At 37.9% G+C, this 17,978-nt stretch overlaps 1 pseudogene; it reads left to right on the top strand.

Moving 5' to 3' along the window:
* Window positions 1-16,810: 16,810 nt before the first annotated feature.
* LOC148211501 (uncharacterized) lies at window positions 16,811-17,705 on the top strand (annotated as a pseudogene).
* The last annotated feature ends 273 nt before the right edge of the window (window positions 17,706-17,978 follow it).

Here is a 17,978-nt window from a genome sequence, read left to right on the forward strand (position 1 = left end):
GTATATTTTTGGAGCTTTCACGATGACCTGAGGTTTTATGTATATGGCCATTAACAACACTTGATTTATATCGCAGAATCGAAAACAAGGACTTTAATGTGTTGGACTTAACTGTGTTGTGGGGGTCTCAGCTATATTTACTGAAAGTTCAACAGATAACTCACTTTCATTAATTAGGTTGTTGTTGTTATAGGCAGATCAAGTGAGGTTCGACGAAAAGGAGACCTAAATTGGGCTGAAAGTGAAAAACACCCAAATAGATAAAGCAAGTAAGCAAGCACAGATCGATCAAGACCGACCTAGACTCGACGCTAACCAATTCTCGACTATCGGCAAGGCCTCTCCAATCATTCTACACAGCCCAGCCCGAACCTATCTCATCTTGGTAAAATCTCAAATAGGCCAATAGCTCTATGATCCGATTGAGGGCCCACAACAAACTGCATAGACTCAGAAGGCACGATTTCCTAGAAGTATCAAGATTCGACTTCTATAAATTGGAGGGAAAGAAAACCTTAAATGTACGTAAGAATAACCCTACTTATCATATTCGGCTGTACTCGATACTAACTTAAGCATTGGAGCCTACGTGGCTAGCACCACACCGGTGTTTAGTGATATTGGTTTTGCAGAATATACTCTTGTTCTCGTTTTTCGTTTGGTGCGAATTTGGTGGAATTTTAAGGAGCCTAAATTCGGGATCAACAATTGGTATCATTTGTGAGAACGACTAAAGATCTTGAAAGCCAACAAGAAGTTATCGACATGAATTCTAGGGGAAGTCTACAGCACTCTGACGACGAATGTGATCCAAGTAGGAAGGTAAATCGAGAGTCATTCTTGCGCAAAGTGGTTGAGGGTGAAATGAGTTGAATAATTCTAGAACAGATTTTTTTTTAGATAAATCAACGGGTTCCAAGCAGAAAGAGCAACTAGCTAAGATCGTAGGGCAACAAGAGAACAAATGACCGCTTTGGAAGAGAAAGTTGAGGGAATGCACCAGAACATATCCCTCATTCTAAAGAAACTTGAACAACAGGAAGTGAGGTAACCTACGCTCATCCGAGATCCACGAAAGGGCAAAGGTCCTGAGTTGAAGATGTTGAAGAATCAACCAACAACGCATCGAATCACAGCAAGCTGAAGATGGGAGGAAACGACAAAAAGCGGAACATCGTTTTTGGTCGATTAGGTCCAGCAACCACACAGCAGCAAAAGTCTGTGGTACACAACGAAAGTAAGAACGACCAGGATGGCCGACTAGATCTTAGGCAGACCATCATTGACAAAAGTAGATCGCTTGGTCGAAACGAGCAAACAGAGAAGCTACATGAAAGATGGAGAGACAGAGGATATGATCTAGAAGAGATAATAGATCAGGCGGATTCACCATTTGCGGAAGAAATAATGAGGGAAAAAGGTCCCTCCAAAATTCAAACTTCTTGCCATCAAGCAGTACATCGGCTCGGCTGATCCTATCTATCACCTCGACGCATATAGAGAGTGGATGAATATTTATTGGGTGATAGAGGCCATCATGTGTAGAGTGTTCTCTTTCACATTGACAGGCTCAACCCGCATATGATTTTAACAATTTAAGAGGAATTCAATCTCCTTCTTTAAAGAACTGGCAAGGCGCTGTCACTCAGTTCGTTGGAGGACGAAATAGGAGCCGACCCGTGGTGTACCTTCTCACCATAAAGCAGAAGTCAACAAAGATCATTAAAGAATACGTGGCTTGTTTCAACGAGGAAAAATTGCAAGTCGAGGGTATTACCGATGGAGTATCACTTCTTGCCTTTATGTCTTATGTAAAGGCGAGAAATTGTTATTCTCCTTCGAAAAAAAGACTCATTCAAAACGTTGAGTCACACCCAACAATATATGAGCACGGGAGAATTATTCAATTCAAAATGGGATCCTAACGGTAAACGTGGTCAAATAGAACACAACATGAATAGAGATAGGTCTAGAGAGAAACAATCTAGATCAATGTGGGAAAAAGCTGACCGTACGCGGGACCAGACAGGTCAACGTGATCTGTCGAAAAGGTTCGAGAAATATACCCCAACAACGATCCCAATCGAACAGGTTTTGATGGAGATACGGGACAATATATTGCTCAGATGGCCCGAGAAGATGAAAGCAGCCTCTCACAAGAGGGCTAAAGGGAGATACTGCCTCTTTCATCGGGATCGTGGCCACTCAACACATGATTGTTATAATATCAAGGAAGAGGTGAAAGACCTCATTTGAAAGGGTCACCTCAAAGAATTCGTGGAAGATTCTAAAGCGACTTCGAACAATGACTAGGACAACAAGTCTCTCGCTAGGGAGATAAAGCCAATATTAAGAGGGCCTGTAGGAGGAGAATCTGGCAGAAAGAGAAAAGCAAATGTCAGGGAGGCTAAGGCAAATTTAGGAACCCATGAAGTCTACCATACTTGCTTTGTATGTCAAACCTCAAAGATCGAGTTCTCTGGAGGAGAAGTGGCGAACCTACATGACCCACACAACGATGCATTAGTTATCACTCTGAAGATAGTGAACGTTAAAGTTCATCAGGTCTTGGTGGATAGGGGTAGCTCAACAGACATACTATCTCTGAACATTTCATCCCTAAAGGAAGTATCGAATTACTTGTGACGTTTGGTAGTAGGGCAAGGAGTGTTATAAAGATGGTCGAGTTCCTTGTCGTCAACTATGTCTCGTCCTATAATGTGATATTAGGTAGGCCTACTATACACACGCTTAAAGCAATACCATCCGCATATCTCCAATCCATGAAATTTCTTACACCCGTAGGAGTAGGAGAAATCAAAGGGGAACAACAAGTATCATGGGAATTCTACTACACTACTTTGAGAGGCAACATAGAAAATTGACAAACACGTGCTTCAGGATAATATTTAGATTTTATTTTATTTTACCGTTGCTGATTTAATGATTGCATACGTTTAGGTTTGATTTATTGATAGTTTCATATTTGTTGGGTAGCATAGGTTATGTTTGATTTTCTGATAATCACACATTTGTTTCAGGGTATGTCTGATTTCATGTTTCCAAGGATATTTACTTATTTCTGGTTAAGTAAATTTCTAACATTTGAAAATTGATTAATTGTTTATTACTTGAGCATTTATCTTTATTGAAAGCTTAAACTCCTCAAGTGGGAGGCTAGGTAGTACAATCGACAGTAAAAGCTGGTTAAGGAACTCGAATTGGGACAAACCTAAAGTAGGCCAATAAGCTAGAAGCACGTGAAACTAGGGGAGATTACTGGTAACTTAAACCTAAATGATCAAAAAATCTAATGATTCTGAAAAAGGCATGCGAACGAGCCCAGCAAGGTTAAAACTGAAAGTGGGCGAACGAGCCTAGCCAATCAACAAAACCATAGGTATAAACCCAAAGGTGTTGAAGGCGAGCAAACCAGCCCAACTAAGTTAGAGACCAAGACCAATAAAAAACTAACTTCTAATTTAAGTTGGGTAGTAGTGCCCGAGAGACTTAATTTAAAGCTAGTTGCAACAAATAAATAACGAATTAAAAAGTTGTTTATTTTCAACAATTAATGGCAATACAGAAGAATTAAAACTCAGATCATCCAACACCAAGAGATTTGGGTAGGGAAAAATATAAGAACAAGAGTAATTATTTCTACTCATTGTCATCATCATCCAAATCATCAGAGGCGTTACATTCAATCCTAAAACGCTCCTGAAAGAATGAATGATCTATTCCGAGGTGTATTGGGTTTTATGCCCTAAACTCGTGGTTTGTAAACATAAAACAAATATTTATTCAATAAAGTTGTTATTGATGTTTCCTTTAGAATTGCATTAACTCAAATCTAATAAACTAACATATGAGGTTATGTCATATAACTGGAACATTATATAACAGATGTACAATATATATTTGTATATATTTAATATACCCTGTATATATTTGATATATAGTGTGTATATGTAGTATATATATATTCAATATACATGTGGATAATGTTCCAGTAATAACCTAAAGGGTCTATAGTATATGGATATAAGGTTGGGTACCTTATCCTGGTAACCAATGGATATGACCCACTTTGTAATAGTTACAAATGACTTGATCCAGATTGTTCGTGTAGAGACATGCTGTTAGGGTTGATCTTTTACTGCATAAACATGTGTTAGTAGCCTTGTTTGACAATGATTTTGACCCATTTCCCATCATTATTTACCAAAAAGGATTATATATTCTCAAAGTAGAACATACATAGAACATTTCTGCATAAAAGTCAAACTATGGTATTTGAAAATTATGAGAAAACTGCAGTCAAAGTTAGAAGAAAATAACAGTTTTCTGTTTTGCAGAAATTGCACCTGGTGTAATTTTGGAGAACAATTTGGCAAAACATGTGTTTTGATTAATGAGGGGCAATGAGAACATTTCTCATGTGTTTGAATCAAAGTTATAACCATGAGTCTAAGTCAAATGGAAGTGATTAGGTGTATCACAACTCATTTCCACCTAAAAAGGTGGGAAGTTCAACAACTCCACCTAAAAGTTTTTGGCGCCGTTGCCGGGGACTTAAGTTTTCAAAATCATATTCTTTTTAAGTGAATTGTTTCATGTGTGATTGTTGCATACCTCTGTCATTGGACTTAATTATTATATCTAACCTTTAAAGGGAGTTGTGTATGAGCACAAGGTCTAGTTGGTTGACCTTTGATCCAGAGATTGAAAGAACCCTTAAAAAATATAAGGGGTGAGCAGAGGTTAAGAAAAGAAAGAGAAAATAAAAAAGAGAAAGAAGTTGAAGTAGAAGAAAGACCATCGAGATGAATAGAAATCTACAAGATCCTCCATCTCCACAAAATCTACCTGTGAATGGAGATATGGCAGGTAGGGCTGTACATTGGTCGGTTGGGTCGATTATTGAGCAAAAATCGACGCTGACCGACCGACCATTGCACATGTAACCGACTAACCAAATGTCGGTTCGGTCAATCGGTTTTCGCCATACCGACTTTTTTTTCCCCTTACTTTTTTTTATTATATTTTCTGTTCTTGTATGTCGGAGCTTGGTCAGACTCTGGCCGGTGGCTGTTAGAAGTTGAAAAGAAAAAACTAAATCAAATCAAAACTTACTCCGATTCCGATTCCAGTTTGAGTGATGGGTGTCGGTGGTTGGTGGGGTTGGATCGCGTCGCAAAGCGAGGGGACTGAGGGAGAGAGCGTCGGCGATGAGGGTAGGATTGAGCGGGAAAGGCATCTGTGATGAGGGCTGTCGATGAGGGTTGTCGGCTGAGGCGAGAGAAAGGTGTCAGTGATGAGGGTTGAGCTGTGGTCGGCGACAATGAGGGAGGTGACTGGAGAGGGACTATCAAGAGGAGAAGGAGAAGGAAAATGGAGAAGAGAAGCCGAGAAGGGGAGGGAGACAGAGAAAAATGGGAGGGAAAATGAAAATGAAAAAGTGGCCGACAGTTGAAAACCCTAAAAATTAAAACCTAAAAGTAAAATTGAATATTTTATATAATATATATAAATTATAATATTAGATAAATAAATATATAAACAATGGTTTTTTATGTATATGTCGGTCGGTTCGGTCGGTTATAGGGGTTTAATGCTCGCTGACCGACCGACTGAAAATTTGGGGATCTCCAAAACCGACAACTGACCGACAGGGACCAAAACCGACCGACCGACGTCGGTTTGGTCGGTTCGATTTTGGGTAGTCAATTGTACACCCTTAATGGCAGGTGAAGGAGCAGCAAGCCGAGCAGGAGAGAAGTGCTTAATCTGATCCTTCTAGCAGATAACTGAGATGTGGCCGTGCGAAACTATGTCACTCATGCGTTCCATAACTTAAATTCAGGGATAAGTAATCATTTATCCCAAGCCGCACAGTTCAAGCTTAAGCCAGTTATGTTTCAGATGTTGTAGACTATGGGTTAGTTCGAAGGATTAACTAACGAAGACCCTTATTCCCATTTCAAATCTTTTACTGAAATAGCTAATGCATTTCAACTTCCTGGTGTCTCTGAGGATGCACTAAGACTAAAAATGTTTCATTTTTCTCTCAGGGACGGTGCAACGACTTGGCTAAACACATTATAACTAAATTCTATCACCACGTGGGCGAAACTGACGAAGAAATTCTTGGCAAAGTACCATACTTTGACAAGGAATGTAGACCTTCGAGAAGACTTTGTGTCTTTTCGACAAAAGGAGAATGAAGCGGTTCAAGAAGCTTGAGAGCGTTTCAAGAAGCTACTTAGAAGATGCTCGAGTCACGGATTGCCGGGATTTGTGTAGATTGAACAGTTTTATAGTGGATTGGATCGTTCATCGAGAATGATGTTGAACACCGCAACCAATGGCAAAGTGTTAGAAAAGTCGGTTATTGAGATCGTTGATATTTTAAACAAGATGGCAGACATTAATGACCAAGGAGAAATAAATAAGAAGGTCATTGCCAAAGAAGCAAACATCAGCCAGAGTCTTTGAGTTAGACACAGTAGCCTCAATGCAAGCCTAAATGGCAGCTATGAACCAGATGTTGAACCAGTTGACAATGGAGAAGGAAACCAAAACCTCCATTTCAGCGGCAATTCTTGAACCCTCACCTATTTTACAAATTTAAGATATATCTTGTGTTTATTGTGGTGATAACCACTTGTATGAGAATTGTCCAGCTAATCCAGCGTCTATTTTCTATGTAGGTCAAGGTGCCCAACGTAATTTCAATCCATATTCAAACACTTACAACCCTGGATGGAGGTACCATCCAAACTTCTCTTGAAGTAACCAAGGAGGAGCTAGTAGCAGTGCAACAAGCACCCGCTTAACAATACAAGTAAAACTACACTCCTTCTGGTTTCCCCAAGCAACCTGTGCATTGCCGCCACAACAATATAATAGTAAAGAACTCAAAAAAACATTCAGCAAGGTGGTAACAATGGAAGTTTGGAGGCCATGATGAAAAAACACATAACAAGAACTGATGCTTCGATAAGAAGCTTGTAGATGCAAGTGGGGTAGATAGTTAATGACTTAAAATCTAGACCACAAGGTACACTTCTAGGACACACAGAGAATCTAAGCGAGATCGTGAAGGAAAGAAGTAGTGTAAGGTGGTTATCACAAGAAGCGGACTGAGTTATGATGGACCCTCACTTCCAGATGGAGGAACCAATGCAGTTACACCTATTCCTGCATCCACCTCCATTCTAGAACCAGAAGAGAACACAGAACTTGTAAGTTCAGAAGAGAAAGGTAAGAAGGCCGACAAAGGTTAGCAAGTAGTGCCTTGCACTACTCCGCAGGTAGGTAATATTAAGATCCCTCCACCTTTCCCCTAAAGATTAGTTAAGAAAAATAAGGATAGTCATTTTAAGAAGTTATTTGAGATTCTAAAACAGTTGCATATAAATATACCTCTCATAGATGCCTTAGAGCAAATGCCTAACTACACTAAGTTTTTAAAGATATTATTTCTAGGCGTAAGAAGTTAGGAGAACATGAGACGATCGCCTTGACAAAGTGCAGTAGTGTCGATGCTCTAGAGAAATCCATTGCCTGTTAAATGTAAGGACTCAGGTAGTTTTACTATCCCTTGCGCAATAGGTGGTAAGAACTTAGGAAGAACATTATGTGACTTAGGGGAAAGCATTAATCTTATGACTCTTCTTATCTTTAAAGAGTTGAATATAGGAGAAGCTCGTCCTACTACTGTAACTTTACAACTAGTTGATAGGTCAGTTAAGAAACTAGAAGAGAAAATAGAAGATGTGCTTGTTAGGTTGATAAGTTTATTTTTCCTGCCGATTTCATAATTTTGGATTGTGAAACAGATCTTGAGGTGCCGATCACTCTTGGGAGGCTGTTCTTAGCAACTGGAGACACGGTATTCAATGTTAGGAAAGGAGAGATCACTATGAAGGTCAATGATGAGCAGGTCACCTTCAACGTCCTTGATTCGATGCAGCTCCTAAATGAAGTCGAGGAGTGCTTTGCAATAGGGGCAACTTTGGAGGAACTCCAGCAAATGATTGTGGAATAATTAGAAGCAGATTTGGAGGCCGTAAAGGAAAAGGAAAAAAATTGCGCTTTGCCATCATATGAGCATTTTGAGATTTTGCAGCCAATAATAGCTGATTTAAAGGCCTTGCAACCTTCCATCATTGAACCTCCAGAATTGGAAAAGAAACACCTACCTCTCATTTAAAATATGCTTATTTGGGTTTGAACGATACTGTGCCGGTTATCATTGTTTCCTACTTGTCTAACGAACATGAATCTTTACTTTTGCAGGTTTTATCTAACTACAAAAGGGCTATTGGATGGACCATAGCGGATATAGGAGGAATTAGCCCTATCTTTTGCATGCACAAAATCATCCTAGAAGAAGGAGCCACCAATTCTATCAAGAGCCAAAGGAGGCTCAACCCCAAAAGGAAAAAGATGGTCAAGAAGGAAATAATAAAATGGTTTTACGCCGGGTTGATCTACCCCATTTCATATAGCAGCTCGGTTAACCCGATTCAATGCGTTCCCAAGAAGAGTGGTATGACAGTGATAACCAACGATGACAACAAGTTGATCCCGACAAGAATGGTGACTGGTTGGAGAGTGTGTATGCACTATTGTCACCTAAACAAGATAACTCGAAAAGACCATTTTCCACTACACTTTATTGACCAAATGCTTGATCGTCTTGCAGGGAAGGAGTGTTATTGCTTCCTAGACGGGTATTCTGGTTACAACCAGATTACAATAGCTCCGGAGGACCAAGAAAAGACCACGTTCACATGTCCTTACGGGACATTTGCATTCCGGAGGATGTCGTTCAGTGTTTGTAATGCTCCCGCCACCTTCCAAAGATGCATGGCCGCTATTTTTTCTAACATGGTATAAAGCACAGTAGAAATATTTATGGATGATTTTTCTGTGTTTGGTGAGTCGTTTGAAGTTAATTTAGAGAATTTAGAGAATGTGTTAAAAAAGTGTGAAGAGACTAACCTTGTTCTTAATTGGGAGAAGTGTCATTTTATGGTACGTGAAGGTATCGTCCTAGTCACAGGAAAAGGAATTGAGGTCGATAGGACCAAGGTAGACGTGATTGCCAAATCATCCCCTCTTACTACTGTAGAGGTGTTAGAAGTTTCTTAGGACACATGGGTTTCTACCGTCATTCTATAAAAGATTTTGCAAAAATTTCTAAAACCTTTATGTCAGTTGTTGGAAGTGGATCGACCCTTTGTTTTTTATAAAGATTGTTTGAAACCTGTTAAGACACTTAAAGATGCACTTAGCTCAGCACCTATCATAGTTGAACCAGATTGGAACTTGCCATTTGAACTTGCCATTTGTTGTTGTTTTTTTTCCTTGATGACAAGCAAATGACTAAGTTTTTGGGTATGTTAGAGTTGACTTTTTACTGCAAAAACATGTGTCAGTAGCCCTGTTTGGCCACGATTTTGACCCATTTTCCATCATTATTTCCCAAAAAGGATTACATATTCTTAAAGTAGAACATGCATAGAACATTTCTGCATAAAAGTCAAACTATGGTATTTTTGGAAAATTATGAGAAAACTGCAGTCAAAGTTAGAAGAAAATAACAGTTTTCTGTTTTGCAGAAATTGCACCTGGTGTAATTTTGGAGAACAATTTGGCAAAACATGTGTTTTGATTAATGAGGGGCAAGGAGGACATTTCTCATGTGTTTGAATCAAAGTTATAATCGTGAGTCTAAGTCAAACGGGAGTTGTTAGGTGTATCTCAACTCATTTTCACCTAAAAAGATGGGAAGTTCAACAACTCCAAGAGCCTATATAAGAAAGTCAGTCCTCCAGTAGTAAATCATCCCTTCCAAGCTCGTTTTCAGCTTCATTTACTCTCTCCTTTGTTGTAGATCTTGTTCTTAGGCTTTAGATTTAAGTTTTACTTGTTATTCCCTTGTATTTTCATACTTTTGCTTACCGTATTGCTTTTAATTCAAGTTCTACCTTTTGTTCTGGATTTATTTTGTTCTTCTTAAGTTCTTTAGTGAGTTTACACTCCCTTCACACTCGAAAGAGAAGAGGGTCAAGCTAGAACTTATTGTACGACTCGTTTATTCATTTTAATTCAATGAAAAATACTTCCTTTATGTTTTCATGCATTTTCTTTTCTGTTCTAAATTAGTTATCAACCTCTTCGTAGAATGCGTTATTCAAAACAATTTGATTTTCATCACGCTCGAGATTTTACCCATATTAAGCCTAGCACTTTTTTGGGTTGGTTTCTAAAAACTTTTCTTTACGTTTTTTTTTTCAATTCGGCCAGTGGGAACTTGATTTATAAACTGAAGTCCAACCCTGAGAATGGTGAGTTAGGTATAATAATAGGAAACCAATATGGGATGTGACTTAGACATAAGCGCATAAAACATGGTCCTAGACATAGACCCTCTGACCTATTAGTTGATAATTATTCTCTAGGATTGTAATCACACGTAGACATATGACTGTAGGTTATCCTAGCCTCTACAGCAACCAAAAGCAGTAGTGAAATACTAGAACTTAGTTTCCCAAGAAAAGCTAGAATTGCGTCTGGGGCATTTTCCCAACAAAGTGTGTTTTCCATGTTCTGCATCAAAACTAAGGTAGGAAGCAAAGATGTTGAGTTTTATTAAATTGCTTGATAGTTAAAACCCCAAACAACAACATTTCATGACTATTTTCTCCACAAACCACGATTGCATATTTGAACAATTTACTTCTAAAAAACTATTTTGAAAGCAATAAGTCCTTGAGGATTCGACCTTGGACTACTCCCAAGTATTACTTGTGACCGTGTGCACTTGCACGAGTCTCTAATCTTTTTGAAGGTAGAGAAAGTCCCACCACATGCGAGTGGGGGTATCCTATCAATGAGTTTGTATAAGACCAGACCGTGACATAATTAATCTTTAGCTGTAACATCTTTAGCTAATAGATTAATATTTCAATAGGATAATCAAGTAACTCGATCTCAATCCTGAGTGAGTTATGGACTCCTGTCTGTTAGGGCTCGTCCTTTGATTTGTATAGGTGAGAGTGGTCCAAGTCGTCGACTCAATATTCCTACTATTTTGAGGACGAGACCAAGTGGAGAGTTGGGAACATAACTACACAAGATGAAATTCACTCATTCCCGACTTTAAGGTAAGTAGATGAGTGTTCTCTTAAGTGCTGACTCTAGGACTTGAACAAAGGATCCCACCCTTTCACTGACCCGTTCTGGTTATTTGTCAGATCATAACCGGGATCAGCGGTACTTAAGGTACAAGATGTAACATAGGGGTAAAACTATAATTTGACTCAACTATGGTTACGAACACTCGTAAAGGATTGACTTGTCGTTAATGGTCAAATTCTGTAATGCAAAATATGCTAGAGTGAGAAGAGTGCAGCTGTGGGTCTTTCGTGAAGTGATCGACAATTAACGAATGTTGATTAATATGGTTAATGAGTTTAATCAATTAATCTCGTATCGTTGGAGCTTCTGATCTGTAGGTACATTCGGTCCCTTTGCTGGCTCACAAATGATAGTTAAGAACATTTAATCTTGAAAAGAATTTGAATTGTTCAATGTTAAAGGGAATTAAACTTAATTGTATAAGATGCAATTACTATAATGTATGTTGATACATTATGATATAAAGTAATGTACCCTTGCTAGCTCGCAAATGATAGTTAAGAACATTTAAACTTGAAAAGAATTTGAATTGTTCAATGTTAAAGGGAATTAAAGTTAATTGTATAAGATGCAATTAATATAATGTATGTTGATACATTATGATATAAAGTTAATTTTGAATTGGATTCAAAACTATGAGAGAGATGGATATTAGAATTTAGTTATAAAATGATTTTTAATTAAATTAATGGGTTATGTTAATTTGGTTAAATTAAATTAGATTGAAGTTAATTAAATTAGTAATTCATTTTTGTAATTAATTAAATTTGATTTGATTAATTATAAATTTAATTAAATAAAAGAAAAAAAATCTTCCACTTCCCACCATTGTAGGGAGGAAACCTCCCTCACTTCCTACCATTAATGGAGGTGGTGAGTGGGGAAGTGTGGGGAAGTGGTGACTTCCCCCTCACCCTTCCTTATGAAAGGGAGGTTCTCCCCTTTTTTGTGTTCGGTTGAATTTTCCAAAAACTTTCACAAGAAATCTCTCTCTCAATCTCTCGATCTCTCTCTCAATTTTAAGATAATTGCCACAAACCGAGTTCTTAACATTCAGAGGATAGCGAGAAAGGCTTTTTGGTGGCGTTGGTGTCTACATTGAAGTAGTGTATTCAAAGGTATTTTTCACTACTTCCCTTTTTATAATGCTTTTGTCTTTTCTTTGAATTTCTAAAACAAAATCGAAGCACAAACGTTCACGCGCTTCCGCTACAAGATTCGATCCCTACAAAGTGTTAATTGGAGAATTGTCCAAAATGACCATGAAACACCATACTCTATAGTAGCATTCTGCAAATTGACATACTCTACAGTTTTCTTAAACTTCTCCACCAGAAATTCACAATTTGGAGAGTTGGGCTTTCGCCTCATCAAGCCTCATCTGCAGATCTACAAGCTCATTCTAAGGCCTTATCTTTTCAGTCTCGAGCTCACGTTGCGCACTCTCCAACAGGCAATTGGATCAGTCTAAAGAAGCAAGAGCTCGATTTAACTTGTCTTGTGGGGCGTAGTTCTGGCAAAGATAATCGATCCCGTCGGCAATCCTACTAGAAGACACCACTAAGCGGGTGAACACCTGAAGAATAGAACACAAGTTAGAAAACACAAATTTTAAAAGAAATATATGATGGAATGAAAATCGACCCGATGAAATATCAGTGAGGCAGGTATGGATGCTTTGTTGTGGGTCGAAATACCCAGAATTTGGCCCAATAGGTGTTCTACCAACTCTTTGACAAAAGGCCAAAGGTCCTCTCCAAGTAAACCACCTCATCAATATCAGTAGAATATGGCCCTTGGAAAGGGAAGGCTGAAACCTAGAAAGAAGGTTCTGTGTGACCATGAGAGGAAGAAAGAGTGGACCCCCCGTTAAGAAGAGCCAAACGGCAAGGGGTGACTGGAGGCATCGAGGATCGTGTGTGATACTGATGAGATGAGGGATCACCATCAGTCAAGTTAGTAACATCAACATCTGAAGCCAGGCTCAACCCAACTCTTGAGTTCCTGCTTATGCCTTTGTTCTCTTCCAAACAGAGAGGTCATGAGTCTCGACATCCCTACAAAAAAACAAGAAAGGAAGAACAGGTCTCGTCCAAAGGATAAATTAGCTTTATAATCACCTGAAACCCGTTGAGGAGGTACATGGCTGAAACGACCAGATTATACTCCTTCACCAAGGTCAGACACCATCAATCTGCCACGGGCAAACGGACAACAGTGTTGTAGAAGGCCAAAGCAGTTGGCATAAGGTCATGATGACGTAGAGCTGCCAGAACAAAAAGAGAGTAAGGTTAGTAAACAGAGAGAAAGAATGTAGTCCCGATAGAGCCAGTGAAGATACCCACCTAGCTCTCTACACTCCATTGGGATTGGAAAGTGCAGCCCATTATCATCTCGAGTAAGCCAGTCACCACCGATGAAAAACCATTGGTCCTTCCAATTTTTCATAGAAGAGGGACCAACAATCAGGGCCTGGTTCTGAGAACTAACATAAAAATGAAGGTCATTCTTGAGGCTATGCTTCAAAAAATAGATAGACATAAAAGTGGAAGCAGTTAAACAAAGATCGTCGCTGAAGTAGGACCACATAATGTAGCAACTCATCAAGCTAGACCAACCATTCGGGATAATTTACGAAGGTGCCAATTGATTGTAAGCCAGGAAATTTGAAGAAAAAGGGAAAGGGGTATGTGAATTCTAAATTTAGACATGGTAGCATAAACTACAACTTCTCTTGGTGAAGATCCATTGACGCTCGCAACTGGTCGAGGAAATATGAGGCTAACCGACTCTGGAATATTATATTTTACACAAAGATGACACAAATCACCCTCGATCAAAACAGAATGATCAAGCCACGAGGGTCGTTAGGATCCAGATTCGGAAGACGGGTTTAAAGAAAACTCGTCATCCGAAGTGGTCCACTCAATGTTCAAGCTTCTATTCGATTACATGAGAATTAAGAAAGGAAGAAAGAAGAAAACGAATTATCTCTCGGTAAGAAGAAATAAATGATCAAGCACAAAGTGTGTTAACAAAGGGGGAGGTGAAGGTCTTTTATAGGCTAAATATAAAAAAATATAATACCCGTGAAGATATTGCACCAGTGGTCCAAAGAAGAAACTAGATCGATCGGGTCAAATATTCTCTAACCTGGTCGGTCATGAATATGACCGAACCCTGCTGAGTCAAAACAAATCAATGGTATGTCGGTCTATAACTGACGGACCACTGGTCTGAAGGAGCGACCAGACCAACCAGGTTAGAGAATCTCTAACCTGTTCGGTCAAGGGTCTGACCATGAGGTTGTGAGTTTGATCCCCCACCCCCACATATTATACTCAAGAAAAAAAAATCGAGTCGTTCTTCCCGTTGGTAAGGACTTCCAACATTATTTTGAAGGCACGTTAATGGTGGACTTTCTATATGTATAAATTGATATTTCGTAACGTGTATTTAAATGAGAATTCATTTATAAAAAATTTAAGAAAATAAAAATTTTAAAAGATTTCCTAATTCCTTCCCTTTAAAAAAAATATCGTTAGGAATGCCAGTAAAATGTCAATTTTTGTATTATTTAACTTTTATTTAAGATAATTTTTAACTACTTGATATATTTACGTAAAACTAACTAGAATAACTTTTTAAAGGTCAAAATAGAAAGGACTGGACGATTAAAGGAAGAGTGTTCAAAGCGAAGCATGTTTCATTACCTTAAAATAGAAAGGACTCGACGATCTAGATCTACCTCTCGTTTTTGGATTATGGAATTTATTTTTGTATTTAGGCCTAACTACCTCAGTAATATTTACCTCTCATTTTGCTTTGATTTATTTATGATTATCGACTCTCCACCTTTAATGCATATTATTGTTGGTTTTATGCATATTTACCTATAAATATTATCGAAATAGTTATGTATATATACACATTGGCGAAATTTGTTCCAATAATCAACCATAAATATACAAGACACTAATATAAATATAAAACTAACTACCAAATATCATTGAGGTATTAAACATTATATACACGTTGGTGTAAAATTGTGACAATAAAAGATAAATATCCAAGAAGCAAATAAAAATAATAAAACTAAGCTAAGCATTATTTGATATAGATGAAAATCTAAGTGCAAATATAGTTAGTCATATAGACACATTGGTAAAAAATAGATTAAAATTGGGAATAAAATCGATCGAGAAGAATCCAACATTAATTTAACACTAAATTTGGTTTTAAAATTAATTTAGCAGTAAAATCAAGGGAAATTTAGGTGACTGGCTAATTTTGGCGACCCTTAACAAAATGTCAATTAGTTTATAATTTTGCAAAAATGGCTAAAGGGTATATTTGAATTTTTACATTTTAAAAACTTGTTCCCTACAATGTCCTCCCTATATTTTACTTGGAGTTTACATGTATTTAACAACCTTAACAAACTTGTTGTTCAATTCAATGTTTGGTTTCCTACCTTCAAGGGATTTTTTTCTTAATTATTTTATTAGTAATTTCATTTAATTTAAACGTTATCAGTGTTCCATTGTCCCCATCTCATCCTTCTGCCATTCTACCGTCTTCATCTCATCTTCTTGTCATTCTACTGTATCTTCTTCTTTTAGCTCATTCTTTCCTTCCAACAATGGTGAATGTAGTAATCACAATTCTATATGGTGGCACGTGGAATGAAAAAAATGGGTACAACAATTTCAACATCTCTCAGATGTTAATTCAGAAGGATTGTACGTTGTCGCAACTTATCGAAGGCATTAGGAAAAATATTCATTTAACAGACGGGCAAAAAGTTTCATGTATATCGTTGGTCAAGAATAATAGTTATAAGTCTCTTATTATAAGACTAACTGAGGATAGGGATGTCACATGGTTTTTAACTGTGTTGTCGAATGAGCTGGGGACAGAGTACTAAATTGTTGTTGATACTGAGGATACCCGTATTGACTCCATGGATGGAAGTGAGAAGCTATTTCGGACGAATGTAAATCTCAACATCTACCCTAGCTATGAGAGTTCTACACAAGTGCAGTCTACACTAGATAACATTGTTTTAAATACTCCCATTGACCCCATGAATGGAGATGAGACATCAGTACAGATATCCCGCCATAAATGTAAGGAACTCATACTAATGAATCCGAGTCAAATTCATGGTTTCCCGTCCAACTTTGTTTTGAAAAAAGATTGTGCTTTTTAAAGCAAGGAAGAATTGAAGAAGGTAGTTTACTCTGTAGCCTTAAAAGGTAGTTTTCAGTTCAAAACAGTCAAATCCAACAAAAAACAGTTGGTATTAACGTGCCTAGACGAATCATGCATTGGTACCTCCGTTCTTCTCGTTACTTAGATGGCAAAAATGGGTTATTAGGAAATATGTGGAGGAACATAGTTGTTTTATTGATGTTGTAAAGAATGATCATAGGCAGGCAACTTCAATGATGGTTAGTCAATGTGCGAAAACAATCATGGACATGAAAAGTAGCTGTAGTCTCGCAACATTATTAATTACACTCGAAAGAACCATGGTGTTAATTTTAGTTATTACAAAGCTTGGAGAGGAAAAGAGAAGGCATTGGAATCAATTATGGGGTCAGCCGAAAAGTCGTATGCACTCATTCCGTCGTTTGCATCAAAGTTGATCGAGAAAAATCGAGGTAATGTATAAATATTTATTGATATTGTAGATCTGTTGTATATATGTGTATGTATCAAACTTTATCATCACACCATATTGTTTTTATTGATACTTCAATTTGGGTGTGTATGTGTACATTTACCAGTAATTATCATGCAGGGACGTATACAGCTCATGAGGTCGACGCTATAGGCAAATTCAAATATTTCTTTATGAGTTTGTCTGCTTCTATAGAAGGATGGAAACACTGCTTTCCTGTTATATCTGTTGATGGCACACATTTAAAAAACAAGTTCCAGGGACACTACTGACCGCTTGCACTTTGGATGGAAATTCTCAAATATACCCTTTGGGTTTTGGTATTGTTGACTCTGAGAATGATACATCATGGGAATGGTTTTTCCGTAACTTAAAGTCTGCACTTGGAGAACCTAATGACCTAGTGGTAGTGTCTGACCGACACCATAGTATATCGAAAGAAGTTTATAGTGTATATGATGATGCACATCATGGAATTTGCATCTTCCATTTATTAAGAAATCTCAGACAGCGACATAAATGCAAACCGATCGATGGATTTTTTAATATGTGTGCGAGGGCATACACAACATTTGATTTCGAATTACATATGAGACATCTAGAACAAGTGGTTCCAGAAATAAGGGAAGAGTTGCAAGAAATTGGATATGAAAAATGGGCTCGTGCATTTTCTACTAAGAATCGTCATGGTTTAATGACAACAAATATATCAGAAAGCATCAACTCCACTTTTAGTGAAGCTTGTGAGCTACCAGTTATCCGTTTGAATCTTCTTCAGAATATAGGAGACTTGATGCAAAGATAGTTTTATGAGCGTAGCTGTCAAAAAATAGACATTACACCCTGGATTGCTAATGCTCTACGATCATCCTTAAAAGAAAGTCGCACGATGGATGTAAGTTGTCCATATACTTGTATCATTTTATTTGTCGTTCGAAATGTTGCCTACTAATACTTCATTTTGTTAATGTACAGATATACCCCGTGGACCAGTACCTTATGAGGTCCATAACAGCGATAGACATTTCAATGTAAATATTCTCCATTGTACTTGTAGTTGCAAACAATGGGACGTAGA

This window comes from Momordica charantia, assembly GCF_013281855.1.
Source record: "Momordica charantia cultivar OHB3-1 chromosome 5 unlocalized genomic scaffold, Mcharantia_2.0 BLBB01000005.1, whole genome shotgun sequence".
Classification (NCBI taxonomy): domain Eukaryota; kingdom Viridiplantae; phylum Streptophyta; class Magnoliopsida; order Cucurbitales; family Cucurbitaceae; genus Momordica; species Momordica charantia.